This window comes from Cyprinus carpio, chromosome B21, assembly GCF_018340385.1.
Source record: "Cyprinus carpio isolate SPL01 chromosome B21, ASM1834038v1, whole genome shotgun sequence".
Lineage (NCBI taxonomy): Eukaryota > Metazoa > Chordata > Actinopteri > Cypriniformes > Cyprinidae > Cyprinus > Cyprinus carpio.
The window spans coordinates 5,321,103-5,344,462 of record NC_056617.1 but is presented as its reverse complement, the minus strand read 5'-3'; the positions used below and the strand labels follow the sequence as shown (position 1 = coordinate 5,344,462).

Sequence of the window (23,360 nt, the reverse complement as noted above, 5' to 3'; positions counted from 1 at the left end):
CTGTGATCACTATAATTCATTATATAGACACATTATCTGTATATATAATCAGACTTTTTCCATCTCTGTCTTTTGCTTTACAGGTTCACGCCACTATATTAAATTGAATGCTTGAATGTGTAGCTTGAATGTGTAAATATCTCTACATATAAAATGATGTGATACATACACTGTACATGTGCACATGGATGACATACTGTATGTAAATAATTTGTGCACATTTTCTTAGATTAATATATTTTAATAACTGAACTGAACTTGTATATTTGCTTGTTGTCAAACAAGCCTATTCTCTCAAACTTTTAAGTTCTGGTCTCAAAACTGTAATGCAGTTTTGATGGGAGTAAAAAGTGTAACAACTCGCCATGGTCTTCGCTATATCATATTGTATCACTGAAGTACCTACTGTATATCTTACTTTTCTCAGGTCCCAGTGACAAAACTGAAATGCTAAAATCTTGTCTTACAGCAGAGATAAGTTTGCCTAGTCATGTTTTTCTGTTGCACTATATTTATCTGATATACAGATAAGCATAACTTCCTCATTCCACAAATAACTATTCTCAGATCTGAACATCACGTATAAGCCACTCATTTCAAACATATTTAGTTAAGTTCCATGTATGATTGACTAGAAGAAATATATACCAAAATAATGTGCTGTTGTATGAGACCCTTTTATATTTGCTGCATTTGCTGACCAGACCAAAGCTTCAAATTTGAAATGTTTCTTCATTTTGTTCATCCATGAATACATTCCTTCTTAAATCAATTATGCTAAAATTATTTGCCAAGACAGTAGAAAATGTTGGCTTATATCATATGTCACGCAGTTACAATTTGTGATTAAAAACAATTATTATCTGAAGCATGTGTGAAGGATGTGTATTTCTTGTTTTTTATTACATTTGATTTATATATATATATATATATATATATATATATATATATATATATATATATATATATATATACAAAATCTGAGACAATCCAGTACAGATTTATACCCAAACGAAGGGCTGAGACTACAGAGTATTCCTAATGGATAAAAAACTCACATACACACACATGCACAAACACACGCATGATACACACACTCCCATAGAACACCATTATAATATGTTTCATGTTTCTGCTGGGATATGACTGTCATTTTTCCTTTGTTTTTTTTTGTTTTTTTTGACAACTCAGTTAAATTTGAGTGATGTTGTGGAGACCAATGAGTTTATATAATTTTTTAAAATATATTATACATTTATTTCATATTTATGAAATTGTATGAATATACATATGTTTAGGTTATAATCAGGGGTGCACATAAGTTTTTCAGCCTGGTTCTTTGGTTTATTATATTATATTATATTTTATATAAACTAAATAATAAAGTGTGATAATACTGTTTTATTTTAAAATAAAAGGGAGTGTTAAATACAAATACAATTACTTTATAGTAAATTTAAAAATTAAATGCTAATATTTTTATTATTATTATTATTTTACTGTAATTTGAACCTTAATTATTTTCAAACTTAAAATCAGTAAGCTTTTTTTTTGGCGTGTTGCCAGCAAGTAAGTAAACGCGCATTCTTACGGGTTTAGCGCTGCAGATTGTAGAGCTTCAGTGAATGAAATGTCACAGTTTTGCATTGTACTTTGAAAACATTAGCGGGTAGCCTAAATTTACATTTAGTCATTTAGCTAATAAAGATTTATACTTTCAGTTTGAATAGAAATCTTATACAGTACAGTTTGTCAATCTAAAATGGTAATTGTGCATTAACTGCTGTGAACTAATGCTGCCTTCCAGGTAAGTTTTTGAGCCCATAAGTTACAACTTCAAACCACGACTCACGACTTAGTAGCATTCCAGGCAAGTCACACCAAACTGCCTGAGTGCAAGGAATTGTGGTAGTTAGATATAAACAAACCAGCATGGTGGACCATACAGGGCTTATGCTCATTTACAATCATTTCTATCGCCAAAGGTGCTTACTCCTTGCTTATTTGAGAGAAATGGAGGAGGAAAAGAATAAAAGCTAAACAGAATAAAAATCACCAAAAAAATAATAGAAAAACCTACATAAGTATTTAGAAAAAATATATAAAAATGGATCAAAATAAGATTTCTGGTCCAAAAAAAAAAAAAAAAAAAAAAATACTGTCTTTTTTAGCCTTCGGGTCATTTTGACCCATGAGGGACACTTTTGTTATAGGTTCGGGAGGGGCGGATGAGGGTAAATTTGATGTCTTCTTGATGTGTAGCCTAACTGTGAGAAACTTAATTGTATCTATAATTTGAACATTTTGAACATTTTTGAATAAAATGCTGCTTATTTAAACCAACTCGTAGACTACACATGCAGGTGCATACTCCTGGTCGAGTGCACTCTGACCCCCATAAGTGACGGGAGGCCAGAGGACTCATAGGCTAGTGAGATGGCCTCAACCACCCACCTAATCATAGTCTGCTTGGTCGCCGGAGATCCTTTCTTTGGCGGCCCAAAGAAAACAAGCAGCTGATCTGCCTTACGCCACTGGGCAGCTCTGTGTGCGTAAGTGTCCAGTGCTCAAACTGGACAGAGCAGATTAAACCTTTCGTGGCCTACTTCCTGGAACTGAGGAGGACAGAATGCCTGAAGTATTATGGGCACTGGCAAAGAAGTGGACACCTTAGGGACATACCTGACCCTCTGGTAAAAGAATGCCCTAACCATGCCTGGAGAAAATGCCTGAAGATTCCCGATCCTTTAAGTGAGGAAATAGAGAGGAGAAAGATAGCCTTGAGCGTGAGAAACTTGACTGGAACTTTTTCTATGGGTTCAAAGGGAGCATTGCATTAGCCCTCCAGAACCACAGCCAGGTCCCATGAGGGCACCTTAGTGCGCTGTACTGGCCTCAGCCTCAGGGTGCCACGGAGAAAACGAGTGACAAGTGGGTGTCTTCCCAATGACTGACCACCCAGAAGGGTGTGGTAAGCAGCTAAGGTTTCCACGTATACCTTCAGGGTGGAGAATTGCTACTGCAGAAACTCCAGAACTGTACCATTTGGGCAGTTGACTGGGTCTTGCAGTTGCTGTCCACACCATGACATGAAAAGCTTCCACTTCAAGGCGTACTTTTTCCTAGTGGCGTGAGCTCTGGACTGGAGTATAGTCTCAACAACCTCAGTTGAGAGACCAGATGCTAGGAGATATGCCCTCTCAGGGACCATGCCCACAACTCCGGGCCGGGGTGAAGAATGGTGCCCCCCACCTGAGAGAGGTGGTCCCTCCTGATTGGAATCTCCAGCAGAGAGCCATTGAGGAGGTACACCAGGTCTGAGAACCATACTCAGGCCGGCCATAACAGGGCTACTAGCAGCAGACAGACCCCGTCCCGGCGTACTCTCTCCAGATCTCCCGGGAGCAGAACGATCAGGGGAAAAGCATACAGATGAAGCCTCAGCCATGTCTGCACCATGGCATCCAGCTTAAGTGTAGCTGGAAGCATGAGGAAGAACAAGAGCGGACACTGTGTCATTTCCTGTGATGCAAATAGATCCATTTCCGCCTGGCCAAACTCCTTCCAAAGGAGCTCCATCACCTCGGGGTGGAGTCTCCATCCCCCGGGGCTCAGCCCCTGCCTCGACAGGATGTTTGCCCCCAGATTGAGATACCCAGGGATGTATACTGCTCTTAGTGAGAGGAGCTTCCCCTGGGCCCACAGAAGGATCTGGCGTGCCAGCTTGTACAAGGGGTGCGAATGCAGACCCCCTTGACGACTGATGTAGGAGACCACCGATGTGTTGTCTGTGTGGACAAGCACATGATGTCCCCACAGGTCTGGAAGGAAGAGTCTCAGAGCTCGAAACACGGCCAGCATCTCCAGGCAGTTTATGTGCCATGTGAGATGATGGCCTTCCAACACACCCTGGGCAGAGCGGCCACTAATGACCGCCCCCCAGCCCATGAAAGAGGCATCTGTCGTTAGCGTTACACAACGACAGGGAACCCCTAACATCGGGTCTTGAGCTAGGTACTTAAGTAACATTTTCAATGCAGGACTTTTACTTGCATCAGAGTATTTTAGAGTGCTTTATACATTATTAGGTAAAGGATCTTAATACTTCATCCACAACAATATTTAATGAGGCTAACTTATAACGTTACTCTCATTGTGGTTAGTCTGCACAAGATCAACAAGCTTGTTTGCTTTGCGGCCGCTTTAAATACACGATAAGCATTCGATCTACGTCAGAGCGCTCACAAATCTTTCTGCAGCATTGAGAGGAGGGCGGCCAGAGCGATTTTTGACGCTCTCGACGCCGGCGGTGTGAACGCACAGTAACGGGCCTGGTGGGAAGCTTCGGGGCCTTCAGGGACAATGCTGAGGATGGGGAGAGAGCTTGCAAACGACTGCTCCACCATTGGCCAGGCGAGAGTGACGCACACACAGCAAGAGCACCTCGGAGTCATGACAGTCAGGTCCCTCGAGAGCTGACCATGCATGCTCCGCTCCTAAACAACAACACACAGTGTGTATCCCCCGCTGCCAGATATCGTGGGCAGGGAGGAACACACCGTCTGTAATGCCGTTCGCGCGCCATAGACTTAGACTTTGCTTTTGACATAATATGCTTGTGGGATGACAGACAACAGTAAATAGGACTGACACATACACAGAGTGCTACTGAAGAGCAGAAGCTAATTTGCGATCTGCTTTTATACTTCCTGGTTGCTCATGTCACCCCGCTCGTGACGTCTCTGCTCCATTGGACTGATTTTACACGTGTTTCAGAATGCGGTCATGCAGGGGCATTCCCAAAGCATTTCTCGACACAGCTTGAGTTCCTGAAGGGGAACTGTATTTGGTTCAGACATCAGCCCCATTGACTCATCTTAAACAGTACCTCATCACACTCCACAGTGCAGCTGCTTCTATCTGATTATAGATTTGGCAGTAAGAAAAATCTGGAGTTAGAAGCTGATCATCATGGGATTTAAAACAATCTTGATTTTAGTTCTTGATGTGTAACTGCGAGATTAAAACTTAACTGTACCTATAATTTGAATTTCAGGAAGTTTTATTTGTTTTTACAGTTCACAATGCTTGAATGTCAGGAAGTTCTATTTGTTTTTACAGTGCTTGAATGTCAGGAAGTTTTATTTGTTTTTACATTTCACAATGCTTGAATGTCAGGAAGTTTTATCTTATTAATTCCGAAATGGTGTATTAATTCCAAAGAACTAGGCGAATATTCAAGAAGATAAAAGATGTTGCATGTACCCATGTAAGGCAATAGGCTATTCGACAAACCACACAAGGCAATGAGTTCCTAAGCACTCTTTGCTGTATGATTTGCAGTGTCTGTCAAAACAATGAAGCAGTTTTGTACCCCTTTTTCAATGCAATATATATATATATATATATATATATATATATATATATATATATATATATATATATATATATATATATATATATATATATATATATATATATATATATTTCACTATATTTAAAAGTTGGGTGAAAAACACATACAACCAAGCATGTATTCTTTTATGAATGTCTTCATACAAATGTATATTCTTGTACAAATAATTTTTTTAAAGGGTCATAAAACCCCAGAACACATTTTTTGAGATGGTAACAGATATGTACTGGCTGCACATCACTGAAAAGACTAAAAGCACTTATAAATGTTATCAATAAGTGGAAATTGGTTATTTTTGCATTTTTCCGAGCAATTTAAATCTGTGCATTTTTTCATGAGAAAGAGGTTGTTCAATTCAATCACTGCACTGTAGTACATATAAATTATAACAGTTACAATATAACATGAATATTATTCATGAGAAAATATCGCTTCTGTCTTCCCTAATTGTTGTCATTCAGAGACATGGTTTGGTGTCAAATGTGCTTGTTTCTTTGGTGCGCCAACACAAAAGTGTTGTTTGCGTTTTCCTGCGACGCAGGACTGCAACTGCAACTTTGTGAATTGGGGACTAGTGGAATCTGGTTTTGCAGATCATCCTGTTTTAAAGAAAGAAGCTGTACCAATTCCTGTATCCACAGATTTGGTAAGTGTTTGCTTAAATATTCTTTATTTTTGCGTAGGCTATTCAGATGGTTATGTTAGATTTTATTGGAGCAGACATAGTCTATGTTAACAAGTTACTAAGTAGTTTTCAGTGCTCAGGTCTATGGTTATCGTATTGTAAAAATATATGTGTCTTATCATTTTTTTTAAACGGTTTGAATTTAAATACAATTGAAAAAAATAAATAAATAAAAAATGCACTCAAATGAAACAGCATAGAAACCATGTTAGCTGCAGTACCGTCATGTTGAACACGTTATGTTATATCTTGTGAATATGTTGTTTCTTCCCCTTCATGTGTGGTATCATTTTAAAGGTCTCTGTGCGATTGCTAAAAGGGTCTCAGTTTCACTGTAGTCACTTGGATTATGAGAAATATCAAAAGCTTTTGTAGAATTGTGTTCTGCTGAGGAAGGTGTGTGTTTCATTTTAGGGAATGCTTCCAAGCCTGGTGTGACCCTGGGGCCATGAGAACTTAACAAGCCAAAAGGTCTTTTTGTTTTTACAACTGATTTGAAGATTTCTTTGTTTCTGGTCTGAGTATATAAGAGAAGTGACAAAAACATTACAGGGGGAATCTGTAGTCAAAAAAAACCCATGCAGTGTGTGAGAGCCTCTGGAGCTCTGCACCAGAACTCTTGCTGCTGTGTGTCTCTCTGCTGTCAGGTAAGATTCAAAAATGTAATTGTGTTGTACACATTGTGCCCATAGAGCACACTGTATAATTGTTTGTGTTACTACATGTGCACATTGGCTAGTTAAGTTTATTCTCTAAAACACCTAAGTGCTTTGCTATGCATTTTATACCATGTGTCTTAAATTAGGATAACTGTTACATGTGTGACTATGTTAAATTTGTTTGTCTCCTGCGTAGATCACTCGGCCGTTCCCCATATGGCTACAGTGTCTATGTGCAGGAGCAGGGTTGCCACGCGGTTACAATGTGATTCACAATTGCACTATCCTTTCTAAATTGGCTTCTAATTGTTTCATTATGTAATTGGCATGATACAATTTTACATGACTGGTAATACAAATTTATATTTGATTTATTCTGAACTCTCCTGAAATCATTATTACTAGTAAACTGTGAGGAGGCTTTTGTTACCGCAGAATTACGGCCAGGATAGGTCAAACAAGGCTCAAGAATGATAGGAGCAGTAGGCATGTCATCGGAGACCTTCTGATTTCTGTCTATCACTGGTATTAGCAAGTTGTATGGGAAAGGACTAAGTGAACTACACTTTTTGTCATAAGCAAGCAGTAGCCGGCAGGCAATACAGGTATTAGTCTACCTACACCCTCTGGCTAACATCAGACTGGCAAGTTTGTGATCGTAAGATCCAGGTGAAGCTAGCGTGAGACTTAAAAGAGACACTAGGTCCCCAGTGAATGGATAATTGAAAGTATAGTGAGTCAATTGATACATAATCGATCTTTGTGATCCGTTTTTAATTAGAAACATTGCCTAAATTTAATGATCATGTGAAATTGGAGTCAGATTAAACATGGAGCTAGACTAAAATGGAAACTAAATCCTGATAAATTCAGAAGTGCAAGTAAAAGACCGAATATGCATTAAACCTTCAACCAGGCTGCTGGATTCCGCTTTTTGGGCTGGCGGGTGGATTCTTACAACTTTTCATCCAGAAGTGACTAACCACAGCATCTATGATGAGAGGCGAGTTATTGAGTATGTGTACTTTTTTATTTGCCTGCTGCTAATATCATTAGCGATAAACATCTGGCACAGACATCAATTCATTTTCATGTTTTTGTGTTTGCTGTATTTTAGCACAGTGATTGATACCCCACATTATACAATTAGGGAGTTTGTTGCTTATGAAGAAAACCTCATTGAGCTCTTCAGGATGTGCCCTGTCTGCACAAGGAGCTGTGTTGTACATGCTAGGACTGTGGGAACGCTTCTGTGCATGGACCAGGCTTGCACACACTGTGAGCATCAGAACACTTTGGACAAGTCAGCCATATATCACAAACATACCTGCAAGAAATATCCAGCTTTCTGCAGCTGTAGTTTTTAGTGAAGATCACTGTTTAATCTTTTTGGAACCCTTTTCAAAACGGAGGTGTAAAAAAAAACACTGCTGCAGCAGGGGGTTTCATGACACTTTAAAGGAGCTGAAGATCACTGTTTAATCACAATTAGTTATTTTTCCATAGGTTAAACAAAGCAATAATATTTAATTGATCTCCGGCCTTTTATTGATCCAAGATGGCAGTGCGGTCAGACGCAGTGGCTGCTCCAGGTCCTAAAAAATGTGTTTTAATGTCAGTTAGTCTTGTCTCCTCGTCCTCAAAACCAGAGGAAAAACAACAGAAACAATGGAAAACTGCACTGCAACATGTCAATGATCGGTAGCGTCTTCTGGAAATCAGTAGTGCTTGTAACTATCACCCATCACCAGTGACTACTAAAAAGCTAAGAGGCCTTTGTTTTCCTGCAGAAGCCTGACCCTGAGACTGCGGACACGCTTACTGCTGCTACCCGCACAAGGAGTTGCCGCAAACAGTGTGAGAGAAGATGAAAAGGTGGCAAGCGCGGAGGCATACGAGCTAGGCTAATGGCTAACCCCACAAGACCAGCTCTTCCAACAATCTTGCTGTCAAACGTACGCTCACTAGAAAAAACTGGACTTGCTTCTTAACCTTAAATACCTCTTTTGCGCAATATCATGCACAGTCATTATGTAAAGTACTTGTATAGTCTGTCTTAGGTTATGTGTATGTATAGTGAATTATTTATAGTATATGTATAGTTTGATTACTGCTTCAGATAGTTAGCTATGTAGGTCTAAAAAATTGTTCTTACGTCTAGTGTTGTATGTTTATATTCTTTATTTATGTAGCACCATGGTCCTGCGAGACACGACATTTTGTTTCACTGTATGTCCACACATGTAGCGGAATGACAATAAAGCTCAACTTGAACTTTCACTCAAAGAGATCTTTATTGCTTTGCATAAATAAATTATTCCAAACATTATGTTTGAGATGTGTCACTGCCTGTTGCTCTAACATGTTGAATCTTGTATCACTGTCATTATCATGCAAATTCTGGAATGACAGAAAATTAACTCTTAAAAGACATAAAATATTAGTTCTCTTTCGAACGGTCTCTTCCCGTTGCATAACACGCATTGGGGAAAACCGTAATTACGAAATATAATAATTTGTTTCATGATTTAGGCCTGCTAAAACTAGGGAACAAATGAATTAACAAACAAATGAATTTGTGGCAGCTAAGCCTAAACAAGAGAACGAATACTTAATTCGTGGCCATAATTTAGACTAAACGAAAAAAAAATATTCTTAATTTGTGGCCATAAGGTAGACCTAGCATAAAAGATAACTAGCCTATTCTAAATTTGTGGCCATGATTTTGTCTGCATGTCATGATCGAGGCTCTCTGTAGAACCGAAAATAACCTTAGCCTACCTGTTTATTCATTTATTATGCTATGTAACTAGCTCACCTTATGCTGCACCATGTTTGCGTAGCATATCCTCGTGCTTTCTGGCAATGTGCTACTTCAGATTCCAATAGCCTATGAATCTTTACTAACTTTAACAGTCTCCCCGCACTCCCTCTCATTTTCTACTCGCTGCTCATTCTTAACTTTGATTTTTACTTTACATTTATGTATAAGGCTGTAAAAAAAATAAATAAATTCTGAACTCCATAACCACTCTACTATTCTCGATCTCTACAGATTCTACATATTGAACAAGCAAATCACCAAAGGGCATTCTGGGTTGAGCGAGCGGCGCGGAGTGTATCGAGCGAGCGGAATCTTCAGAAAGGTACTCTGCACTCTTAAGGAAAAATTACCGCTCTGCTCACATGCTCTGGTTGGAGCACCAACTCTGGCTGAATTTGACTGAGATCAAGGACGCTGAGAAAATGGCCTTCCTCTACTCGACAGTCTCGCCGAAGGACTTGTTCAGCACCGCTGTGGACGGGTTCACGGAGCGTTTCACAGAAGATATCGCAAGCACTCCGCTTCCGTGACTGCTCCAGTGCAGCCTCAGCAGAAGTCCGAGCCCGGGCTTCAGCAGTGCCCCCGGATGGCGAAACACTTTCCCTTCCCAAAGGGTCAAGGTCCCTGCCCTCAAGTAATGCTGGACTCTGAGCCTCGTAAGCCATCCTGATTCAGCAGAGAGGAAGAGGAGGGGTTCAGTTCTCGCCTAGGCCAGAACTCCCCTGAAGACAGCTCACTTTCACACTCCATGCCTGAACTCCAATGGAGTTTTGCTTTCCGCGAGTCATGTCCTGCAGGTGCAGCATGTACCCGAATGTTTTACCGCTGAGACAGTGGACCTACTGTACATACTCAAAAGAGCAAATTTCCTCTTCACATTCTCTCACTCACGAATTCAGGCTTCCCACCCTCCCGCAGCTAGCCTTTATTAAAAAAAAATAGATACTCTCGCATTCCGGCTATCGGTGTGGACAGCAATACCGGACGTGTCGAGTTGGGTTCTCAACACAATACAACGAGGCTACTCGCTTCAGTTCTCTTGCAGGCTGCCTCACTTCATGGCCTTGTGTTTGAGGCTTTAGTTAGGCGCGTTCACACCAAGAACAATAACGATAAGAGTTAAAACTTCTAATTCTATGAGAATAAAATTCTCACTATACCAATAACTGCACAGAGGAAGGATATCAATACATTCAGAATGATTTCTTCCAGCTGATATATTGAATATTGACAGCCAGTTAGAGTCCTGCTTTAAAGGGGTCCTATTATGCTCTTTTACAAGATCTTGATTTTGTTTTGGGGGTGTACTAGAACAGGCTCTCATACACATTATTTTTCACATATTTTACATTATTACATCACCTCTCTCCCCAGTCTGGCAGGAGCCGCTGGAATAGTTCCTGTATCAAATGAAGTCCCTCTGTAACGTGGGAGGCATCGTGACAACAGAGCTGAGGATTCAAATGCAGCTTTTAATGACAAGAGTGGTCAAAACAGGCAGTCAAACACCAGCAAACATGTACAATCCAGGGCAAGACAAAAGAGTAATCCAATAAACAGTCCAAGGTCAAAAAACAAGGCAAGGCAAGGCAAGGCAAGGCAAGGCAAGGCAAGGCAAGTAAACACTGAGACGAGGAACAGGGTAGAGGCTAAACAATAATCAGCAAAGTGTGTGCGGATGTGTGCAACCTTTATAGTGTCCCTGATAGGAAACATGTGTGGTGCACTAATGAGTTCCTAGGCAGGGGTTTATGGGAAATGGAGTCCGGAGAGAACAAAGACAAAACCCCTTATTGTGACACCCACCTTCTGAAATATGAAATGCGCTGTGATTGGTTAGCTGGGCCAGTCTGTGCTGTGACTGGTTAGCTGGGCCAGTGTGTGTTGTGATTGATAGCACTCGGCACCTGGTCGGGAAATGTCATGCTCCTTACCATAGCTGCCTGATGTAAGCTTCAGTGTAAATATTGAGTCAAAATCAAATCAATGTGAGCATGATTTAAACCCAAATGATTGTAACCACTCTAAGCTCGTCTGTCTTGGGAAAGCTAGCATGCCTCTGATATAGTGATAACACTCGTTGCCTTCTCTAGTGCAGCTCAACCAGGTCTCGTCCCATTCGTCGATCTTTGTGATATCACAAATCCCGGAAAATATGTGTTGTAGTCCAAACGAGTCGTTCATTGTAGTTTTTGAAAAGTGATTTCTGTTAAATAAAATATCTCCTTTTGAATTGGACTTTGAGCTTTGTAACTTTGCAGATCTTCTTTATGCTCAAACAGCAACATTACAGACTAACTGAAGTTGAAAAAGTGAAAAAGCATAATAGCACCCCTTTAATGACAAAAATGATAAAGTAGCAGACAAAAATGATGCATGCATTTATAATAAACAGTCTGTTAGTGTGAATGATAGTTATCATTTTTGGTGTGAATGTCTTAAGCATCTTCATCAAGGCCTCTCAGTCTTATGTGTAGAGTTGTTATGAGAGGTGTCACTGATGCTGTTGTGTAGAGTTATGCCAACAAGCATCCCAATCTAATAAAGGAGCACATCCATGTACAGTAACATCACTGATCTTAATGCAGCAAGATGCAGCTAGACTACAATCCTGCTGCTGGCTGTGGTGTTTCCTGTCGCCTCTTTGACCTGGAGGAGCTCAAGGAAAGCCACATATATGAACATTAGCCTGGCCGCTGGAGCTCGCTTGGATGGTGCCACTTCTCTCAATGAGACAAACATTCAAGATTAAGGATGTGGGCATCACTTGCCATGATGCATTGATCTACAGTGACCCTACAGATCAGCAGAACATGTACCAGTTCTCCATCCATCCTGTGTCTACTTTGTAGCGATGGAGAGCTGTGATTATGGCTAACGTTGTGCTGATGGGTGTTTGTGGTGTGCTTCGCACCAACCAATTCCATACTGTTGTACCACTGTTTTCTTTTAGCTTCTGGATACAACAGCGGTGAGGGAGAGTCATCATAAGCAGCTTACCTGTGTGTTTGGGGAGCGAAGGTGTTTTTCTGGACCCTTTTCTGGACTATTACGGCTCGTCTCAATGCAGACAGAAGATCAGCTCTTTATTTTGGTGGAGATGGGGAAAAAGCACCTTATCAAATTCAAACAGTCAGACAAAATCCTCTTATGTGAGTCGTCAGGCACACATTAAGATATGAATTTTTTCGAAAAAGAGCTGATGAAATTCGCTGATGTACACTTATATTGTTCCACTGACAGAAGATTTAATTCAAAGTTATCTCTTTCTGGCCACAAATTCTGATTCATGCTAAAAAAGAATGAATATCCCTTCCAGACTATTACTTTTAAAAATCCAGCATGCTACTATGTCAGACTGACCCGACCTTTTCACTGCTCAAGAGACTCCATTTCCTGTTTGTGACTGAGCATGTGTAAGAAACACAATGTTACTGAAAGCATTTTAAATCGCCATGTTCAGATCACACTTTTAAGGAATGCAGTGAGATTCCAGGCTGAAAAATTGAGGGTTACGTGGCAGTAAATCTTTCTAAAACAGGACAGAATATTGTATAGAAGAAATTTGAAAAATGTTATTTTTGAAACATTTACTCGATACACTTTCATTCAATTTTGATTGCAAGACAATTACAAAATTACACAAATATTTGTACAAAACAGATAATAAAACAGACCATGGTGTTATCTTTATATTTTCTTAAATATTAATTATAATCAGCATTTTCAAAAAATTAAGCACCAGTAAATATTTCTTTAGAAAGATAAAAAAAAAAGAAACATTTCAGGCTCTATTTTGTGACCTAAATATATTTGTGAAAAGAGCCAGCAGTTAAAATACAACAAATATAAAAAGCAGTCAATCTAAGTGTGTGTGTGTAACAAAATCATGATATTGACTATTTTGTAATTCTGAAGGCAAAAAGTTAAGCTGCAGATACTGTAATTCATTATATAGACACATTATCTGTATATATAATCAGTCTTTTTCCATCTCTGTATTCAAGATAAAACCTCTTTTGCTTTACAGGTTCACTCCACTATATTAAATTGCCAGTTTTAACCAACAGCTTAAATGTGTAAATATCTCTGTATATGAAATATGATATGATATGTGCACATGGATAATATATGTAAATAATTTGTGCAAATTTTCTTAGATTATTATATTTTAATAACTGAACTGAACATATATATTTGCAAAATGGGGGCAAATCATTACTGATATAAATACAAATACAAACTACCAAATTACTAATTCAGCAGATCAAACAGTGACTGTAATGTGGATTGTAATACATCTATTAGTTAATGTAACAAGCTTCGGAAACTGTCGCCTCCACTCTCCAGAGCAAAGAGTATAGAAGACCAAGAGGCGAAACTCTGATGATTTTTTGGGTAACAGCCACTAGGTGACGCTTCTGTGGCGCGGCTGCCATTTTGGGTGGCGTTTACTAAGACATTTTGGAGCACTTCATGCTTCCTTCTGCTGACCAGCTTTTTGAAGATGCTGATTAAATTTTCCAGCAGGATTTGGCACCTGCCCACACTGCCAAAAGCACAAAAGTTGGTTAAATGACCATGGTGTTGGTGTGCTTGACTGGCCAGCAAACTCACCAGACCTGAGACCAGACCTTTCAAGAGGAAAATGACAAACAGAGACCAAAAAATGCAGATAAGCTGAAGGCCACTGTAAAAGAAACCTGGGCTTCCATACCACCTCAGCAGTGCCACAAACTGATCACCTTCATCTTATTTTATTTTTCTGATATGTAAATTAATCTGATTTCTGATATCTGGTGTGTCTTGTTCTTAACAGTGCATGATTTTCAGAAGACACAACCATCATCATTCATAATTTATCTCTTAATTATTTAATTTGATTAAGGCTGAATGCTCAAGTGATTCAACATTTTCACAATCTAAAAATCAAGAACTACACTGAGCGTCTCTGCCTGTCTGTCAGGCTTATTGAAATTTTACCATTTTAGGTTGTTCTAAAGTACATTTTAGTGAAATTCAGAGAAACTGACAGCTGATTGGTAATCAGTTAAAAACTGTCTTGTTTTTTTAATTACAGTTGAGCATACATGCCTCATTCAATGCCGTAAAAATATTCTAATAATTTTGAATGCCAAAACTTGTGTCGGATATGTCTTGCTGATGTTTATTTTAGTATTATTTATATATTATTATAGCATTTATTATTAGTTTGAAATTGATAGTATTTTTATATTTATCTTTATTTTTTTTATTTCAGTTTTACTTATTTTTTTCCAGTTCAGCTTACATTATTTATCTTATATTTTTATTTAATTTGATTTTATCACTTGATTCTGATTTGTTTTATTCTTGCTTCATTTCAGTATCAAAATGATTTTGAATAGTTTTAATGTTAGTTTTAGTTAACAATCACAACACTATTCTGTATATAATATAGATGGGTGATAGAAATCATTTAATAGATAGTTTATTCATTTTAATTCATATTAAGAGAGTCACAGCTATGGGTGGGTCGTTAGTATATGAAATCTGTTTATCATTGTTTGCAGTGAAGAAAGTATATTTCACAATAAAGCACTGTATTGTTAGTTGGTTCCTATCAGTGGTTTCATTTGAACATTTCCATTTGTTGTAGATCATATTTTACATAGCATCCCTTATGATTACCATTTTTATCTAATGAAACTTGAAATAAAATGGGCATGATTGAATATCCGTGTGTGTGTGTGAAGGTTGTGTGCATGTTTTTCTGCACATGTAAAGTGTATTTATGTAACATAAACGTCCTGAAGCTGAATTGAATTCCTTCAACATTACATTATCTCCATTAAAGCCTTTTTGCAAATGTGTCCTTCTCTTAATTATTGTCTGATGGAATCAGGATAGCTTACACTAATGATCTTGTGTATTGATTACAGATTCTGGCTGTGTTCTGCCTCCTCCATCTTACTACAGAAGCAGCATTAATCTGAAATTTTCATCAACACATAAGAGTAATATGCAACACAATCTCATGGCAAATTGGCAATAACACTGACAGTTATGTTTAGGGGTACATACTTACTTTTTTGTAATAATTGTATGTTTTTGTATTTTGATTCATATATTGAATAAATTCATTCAAAATCGCCTTTCATAAATAGTTACATTTTCAGGTTGGTAATATTCAGGCCGCAGTGACTTGGCTACACCAAACTTCACCATTCCTTAAGTCATTCAACATATGTAGCTGTTTATGAGTTAAAGCTGATTTTGTTATTGTCTGGTAGTAGTATGAGAACTTTACTCATGGTGTTTTATGTTGTTTACAGTTCCTGACTGCCTTTCACCTCCTCCAGGTGGGTTTTTAGGCTGTAATCAGACATCTCAAACATTGAATAATAGCAGAACTCCAGATGCAGCGGCATATAATCACAAAGCTGCACCAACCCCTTGTAGTTTATCAGATCAAAAGCAGAAAGGACATGTAACAGTTGTCAAGTCATAGACGTCTTTTGCAATATTTAGATGTTTTATTTCTCCATTTGTTAAAGTCACATCACATATTTTTCACTCTCTCTTTGACTCATAGAATTCAGCAGGTTGTTTTGTTAATGTCTGGAGTCTTTGATAACAGTTCACAACGTAATTCACATTTTTTTGTAATTTTGCTGAATACTGGAAAAGATAGCATATCAATTATATGTAAAATGAGGGAAGGCCAGATGATTTTCAAAGAAATGAGTCTTGATTTTTTCAGATTATTGTTTGAAATAGAGTCAATGTAAAGATTTCCTGATGCACAGAATAACATGATGCACAGAAGCTGTAATAAATTAATCCTGTTGGTATACTTTGCTCACTATGGATCAATTCTGACTGTTCTACTTCTTTTTAAAGAACTATTAGATAACTTTGATAAACTGTTAACTAACACAAAAGTAAACCTAGCTAGGTAGTTCTAGCTAGTTGTAACTTATGATCTATTTAATTTTGATGTTAATTTAATGTTTATTGCTTGTATTCATCAAAATCACACAGATTCATATTTGAAACTGCATTTAAACAGGAATGGTGAATATTCTAGACCTCCTGAGGGTGGTACTCAACTTTTTCTGAAAGACCTTGTCACAAGGCAAGATTGGGGACAGACAAGAGATTACTTGGACTTCATACACATGCACACATCATTATTTGATTATGCCTGCATTTACCATCTTTTAAATCATCATGGTGTTGTGTAATTGTTGTGCCTGTACCAAATGAGTATGAGAATTTGTTGTTTTTTTTTGTTGGCCAACATTTTGTTCAATCAGTTGTTCTTTTTAAATAATGTCACAATATAGCTTAATTTCAGTCAGATTTACCTTTTATTTTAGGTGGGAATCTCCCCCAAACATTTTGTTTGGCTGTAGGCCTTCCAGTCTCATGCTGTACCATCAAACAGACCACGTGGATTAAACTGGTTTTTATAGCATTAGCATGCCCTTATTGGACTGAACCATTGATAGTTTTGTCTGGGGAGAGGGGGAATAACAGCTGAACAATTCTTTACTTTTCTTTTTCTTTTTCATTTTTTTTATCTAGTGTTTAAGTATTCAAGGGTTTATGCAGATTGTTATTTCTGTGTATTTGTAATGTTTTATTATTTTATTTTCTCCTGTGTATAATGTGTTGTATGTATGTACCCTGTTTTGTTCATATGGTACAGTCTGATAGGGGAGCTAGCCCTTATAAATAAGGAGCTATAAAGTTTATCAGGCAGTCTTGTTTGTTGAAAATTAAAGGAGAGACCCTGTTGCAAACTGGAACAATGTATTTATTTGGTGTAGCCTTCCTTTGCACATTGTTGCAGTTTGTTATGTACAGTTTTTGTTTGTAGTCCAGTATGTGTCCATGGAATTTGTCCCCACCTCATGGTAATAACCCACCTTTTTGGGATTCACTGAACCTCTGACCAGCTTGATTGTAATTACTTCCTCTGACCACTGGGCCATCTCTAACACACCTACAGTACTTCCACTAAAGAGTTGAAAATTGTCTGTATCATATCCTGGCATAACCACACAGAAGAGACTGGGCACTCGGTGACTGATGCAGCACGGGTGTTAGTCCATCTAGAGATTCTGACGTTTGACAACTTTAAAGTTTAGAGTTAGATTTGATCGATGTTAATGGAAGTCAAAACTCTCTTGCTTAATAAAAAACATGCCTACAAATTAAAAAAATGCATAATTAATTCAAATTGCTATGACTTTCATGGCTTTTTAATTTGCTTGAATTCATATTATATATAACTTTTTAAATGTTTAACTCAATACAGCACCAATAAACTTAAGTTTTTACATTTATGCAAACAGATAAAAAATGCTGCATTTATACACTTAAAATAGACATGTTGCTAACAGTACTATTTACAGTAGATGGCCCTGTGTTAAACATGTTCTTCAAGTCTTCTTAGCAAATGTATCACCGATACCTTTATTTTTCTGTTAAAGCCATCAAAACTAAATGTTTTGTTTGTTTGGTTACAGATTGCTCTGAACCCAATTTCACTGTTATGACAGAGACCTATGACACAACAGAAAATGATTCATTTTTGGATAGGGTGTTGTATGGAGATTATTCTGGAGCATATTTCAGGAACTATTCTGAAACCTTATCCATAAACTATTCCATACCAAAGCCTCCAGGTAAAGTTTCCAGACCTCCAGAAAAAGCTTATAACATCATGTGTTGTGAGATCATTACTACAGTTCATAATCAAATATTCCAAAATGGAAGAGCTCATATGCAGATTGTACATAAGTGACTGGCCAGTGTTTGGGTGTTTAGAGGATTTTGGGTCTCTGTTTTAAACATTATAACGAATCATAGGTGAAGCAAACACTTCTAGAAGTCACACAGAAAACAGGTTCTGACAGAATGCTACCAGTATTTTTACTGTAAACTAAATATTTGTTGTAGTATGAATTGCTTAGTTTAGAAAGACCTTCAAATGTACTGCGCTTAAACCCAGGTTTCCTTTCAGGAACTTAAAGTAAACATCAGTTTGTGGCTGGGTGGGAATACACACAGCCTTTGCATTGTTTTCTTTGCTTTGATGCTTCATTCCCGAAGGGCTCTTTGACTCTCAGATCCAGTGCCCCCTCGCAGGGATCGGAAGCATGTTGAGGGCGTCTATGAGTCCCCTCAATCCACCCAGTATGAGGAGCTTGTAGAGGTGATAACTCTTAACCAAATTAAATCTTGAGTGGCTAGCCGAGAAGCAGGCTGAACCAACAAAGAGCAAATTAGATAAGCTGCTCCATCCATGCCGGGGCTGGCCATTTTTCCCCAATCTCCACACCGAGGCGTCGAGATCGTGGTCGAGACCATACTCCGCCCGCCTCTTTAGTCTGACCATCTGATCTGGATAGAGACCGGATCTGGTGGCTATGGTGACCTCGGAATAAGAAAGAAGAAACAGACTAATATTAGCATAGATGTCATTCTTCTAACGATCTAGCAAGTACATCGGGTGTTATGGGAAGTGTTCCCGGTTCCATTTGTCTTAATTAATGCAGCCTAACAATCCTTTAACGGATCTGAATTATGGAAATGTGTTAGCGTGTAATGTGTAAGCCAGGTTAAAGAGATGGGTCTTTAATCTAGATTTAAACTGACAGATTGTGTCTTCCTCCCGAACAATGTTAGGTAGGTTATTACAGAGTTTGGGCACTAAATAGGAAAAGGATCTGCAGCCCGCAGTTGATTTTGATATTCTAGGTATTATCGAATTGCCAGAGTTTTGAGAACACAGCGGACTGTAAGGTCTGTTTTGGGTTTTGTTTCTTGTTCATTGTTTTCATCTCTTTTATTTTGTAGTTTGTTTCATGCTGTTAGTGTCATGCTTCCCTTGCCCTCTTGTCCTCATGCTATTGGTTCCTCTTGTTCATTGTGTCATGTTCTGATTGGTTGTCTTGGTCATGTGTTTTATTTCCCATTGGTTTGTTCATGTCATGTGACCCTTATTGTCTGTTATAAGTAGCCATGTCATTGCCATTGTCTCTTGTCATGTGGGCATACAGGGAAATGAGAGAGTAGACAGACTGGCAAAAGAGGCAACAAAAAAAGGAAATATCGATGTCAAAATTAAATTATCAAAAAACAGAAGGGAAGAGTTTAGTGTGGAAAAAGATAATGGAAAAATGGCAGCAGCAGTGGGATAATGAAATCAAAGGGGAGACATCTGTACATGATACAAAAATAGGATAGGTATGGAAAGTAAGAAAGGGGGGAATAGGAAGGAACAAGTCATAATAAACAGACTGAGGATTGGACATTGCAAGTTAAAACAAAACTCTTCATATTATAGGAAAACACCCCAACAGGATTATGTGATGAATGTCAGGAGGAGGAAACAGTTAATCACATCTTTATATCATGTAAGAAATATTTCTAGAAAGGCTAGAGTTCAAGAATCAGCTACGGGAAATAGGTATATTAGAATATAATGTTAAAAATATAGTAACATATGGAAATAATGACCAAGGACGGAGATATATGTTTAATTTTCTAAGGAGAACTGGACTGGAAAGAAGAGTTTAAATAAAATAAAAAAAAATAAAAAATAAAAATTGAGTAAGCTTGAGTGAGACAACAGATGGCAGTAATGCAACACTATGGATGCCAACTGCCGTAAAAATCCAATGAATAACAACAACAATGTCTCTTGTCGTGTATTGATGTTGTAACCTGCTGTTGGTGAGTCTAGTCTGTTCATGCCATGTCAAGCCGGTTCTGGTCAAATCTGTTAATGTCTAGTCAAGTCGGTTCATCCCTCGTCAAGTCGTTGTTTATTGTTTGGATGTTTGGATCACTGTAAATAAAGCTGCACTTGGGTTCTCACTATGCTCGCCTTCAGTGGACTCATTACAGAATACACGACCCTACCATGAATGGCTCCTCTGTCTTCGTCAAGGTGACAGGCCTATAGAGGATTACGTGAGTGATTTTTGTGAACTGTTATCTGGTGGACTTCAATGATGCTCTTAAGAACGTTTTTCATTTTGGATTAACAAAGGAGCTATCATGTTTAATACCACCAGGTATTTAGGACCATGTGATATTTCAGTTTTTCTTTAAGAAATCTGCAAAAATGTCAACAATTCTGTGTTTTTCTGTCAACATGGGGTGCTGTGTGAACATTGAGGGAAAAAAAAATGAACTTAAATGATTTTAGCAAATGGCTGCAATATAACAGAGTGAAAAATTTAAGCGGGGTCTGAATACTTTCCGTACCCCCTGTACATACACACTGCGCAGGGACTTAAAAGTCTGGCAGTGTGGGCATTCTTGTTCCCAAAAAACATTCAATACAGCTCGAGTTCCTGAAGGTGAACGCCTCAAGGTTATGTATGAAACCCTAGTTCCCAGAGGGAACGAGATGTTGCATCTCCTGCAATACTTCCAGCATCCCTACTAGCACTTTCCTCATTCTACCAGAAGCTGCCACTCTTTCCACCGTACATGCTTTTATAGCTTCCTGGTCACAACGTCACCCCATCCTTGACATCTTGCCCATCTATTGGACTGATTACACACGTGATTCAGAGCATGGTCATGCTGAAGGTGCTCCCAAAGCGTTCAATGTAGCATCTTATTTCCTTGGGAGACTAGGGTTACATACGTAACCTTGAAGCGTTTTTACTTAGAGTTATGAAACTTTGGCCCAGAGCAGGACGTAACAGGGATTCTATGGTGTCAAAATAGTACGTTGTGAAACGATGCTGTGTTAAAATTTTATTTCTAGATAACTGGCAGTCACAGAAACACGCGTTTTATAAACAGAAGTGTCAGCATTTGAGGGGAAAATGGTAAATAGTGGTGGAAAACGCATCAAATCAAGTAAAGAGCGCTTCATTCTTACCTTTTAATGTTCAAAACATCTGTTCTGGAAAACTTTAGAGTATAATGCGCACTGCTAGAGCCATTATGTAAACCGATAGCGAGGTTCGTTCATCCAACGAATATGCAAATAACCTTTACCCAGGATTTAGGAATGTACACTGCAGTGTGAAACTCGAAGCAAGGTACCCAGTATTCCGTTTACCCGGGGTTTAGAATGATTAAAAGTTAATCATTTCAAGTGTGAAAACCCCTCTATCCACCTACGTATATATGTCTGGTTGTGTTGAGAAGTTTCACTGTTGTTGTTGTTGTTGTTTTTATTTATTCATTCATGTTTGCATGTTTGTTTACAGATTCAATAATTTTCAAAGTCATTGAAGAAATTATTCTGTTTAGACAGCCATGTAACAGCACTGAATGCAACAAGACTACACAGGATGCATATATCACAGCAGATGCTGTTCTCTTCCTCAGAGGCCTGCTGGTCACACGGCTCATGCCCTCCTTCTACATCATCATCATCCTCATTAGTTTGCCCCTTAACACTTTGGCCTTCATAGCGTTCACCTGTATGATTCGAGAGAAGAAACCAGCTGTGATCTACATGTCTCACCTGGCGTGTGTGGACTTGCTCTTCACCCTGCTGCTGCCTCTGAAGATCCACTACCAGATGAACGCTTCAGATTGGGTGTTCGGTGCAGCTTACTACTGCTACATGTACTGCTCCATACCGCTGATGATGTGCATGAGTGTGGACAGGCTGCTGGCTGTGGTGTTTCCCATCGCCTCTCTGACCTGGAGGAGCACAAGAAAAAGCCACGTGTGTGTGCTGGTCTGGCTGCTGGCGCTTGCTGTTACAGTGCCACTTCTCTCTATAAAACAAACATTCAAGATAAAGGATGTGGGCATCACCTGCCATGATGTGCTGTATCACACACAGGTGTATGCATACCTGTTCTCCATCCTCTCATGCCTCTACTACTTCTTGCCTCTGGTCATCACCTTAGTGAGTTACTCTACCATCATATATGTGCTCACTACCAAGAATGATCACTTGACAACATCATACTCAGACAAGCGAAGGAGAGCTGTGATTATGGTTATAGCTGTGCTGATGGAGTTTTTAATGTGCTTTGCACCAACAAATGGCATCTTGTTGTACCACTGTGTTCATTTAGCCACCAGAGGCAGCAGTGAGGAGGGGAAATACTACCTGATGACTGTATGTTTGTGTTTTTCTGGACCCTCTGTTATACTACTGTGGCTCATCTCAGTGCAGACAGCAGATCAGCACTCTGATTTGCTGGAGGAAGACAAAAAGCACAACTACACCAACAGACACAAACAGTCAAACAAAATCCTCTAACCTGAGCTACGAGTACAGCCAGGCTTGTGTTCAGGTGTGAATTATGATGATTATTTTGTAAAAAAGATTAATTTATAAATTTAAAAAAAAAAGTTGATTTGGATAAAAGCCTCTGATAAATGACTAAGTGTAAATGTAATTAATAGTGTATTCTATTTATTAAAAACCAAGTAATAATCTCATCAATTAGTGTTTTTAAAACATTTACATTTATTCCAAAATAATAAGTCGTGGCCTAATGGTTAGAGAGTCGGACTCCCAATCGAAGGGTTGTGAGTTCGAGTCTCGGGCCGGCAGGAATTGTGGGTGGGGGGAGTGCATGTACAGTTCTCTCTCCACCTTCAATACCATGACTGAGGTGCCCTTGAGCAAGGCATCGAACCCCCAACTGCTCCCTGGGCGCCGCAGAATAAAAATGGCTGCCCACTGCTCCGGGTGTGTGTTCACAGTGTGTGTGTGTGTTCACTGCTCTGTGTGTTTGCACTTCGGATGGGTTAAATGCAGAGCACGAATTCTGAGTATGGGTCACCATACTT

At 38.7% G+C, this 23,360-nt stretch overlaps 1 pseudogene; it reads left to right on the top strand.

Annotated features, from left to right (window-relative positions):
* The first annotated feature begins 21,783 nt into the window (after positions 1-21,783).
* Positions 21,784-22,864, top strand: LOC109082203 (annotated as a pseudogene).
* Positions 22,865-23,360: the final 496 nt, after the last annotated feature.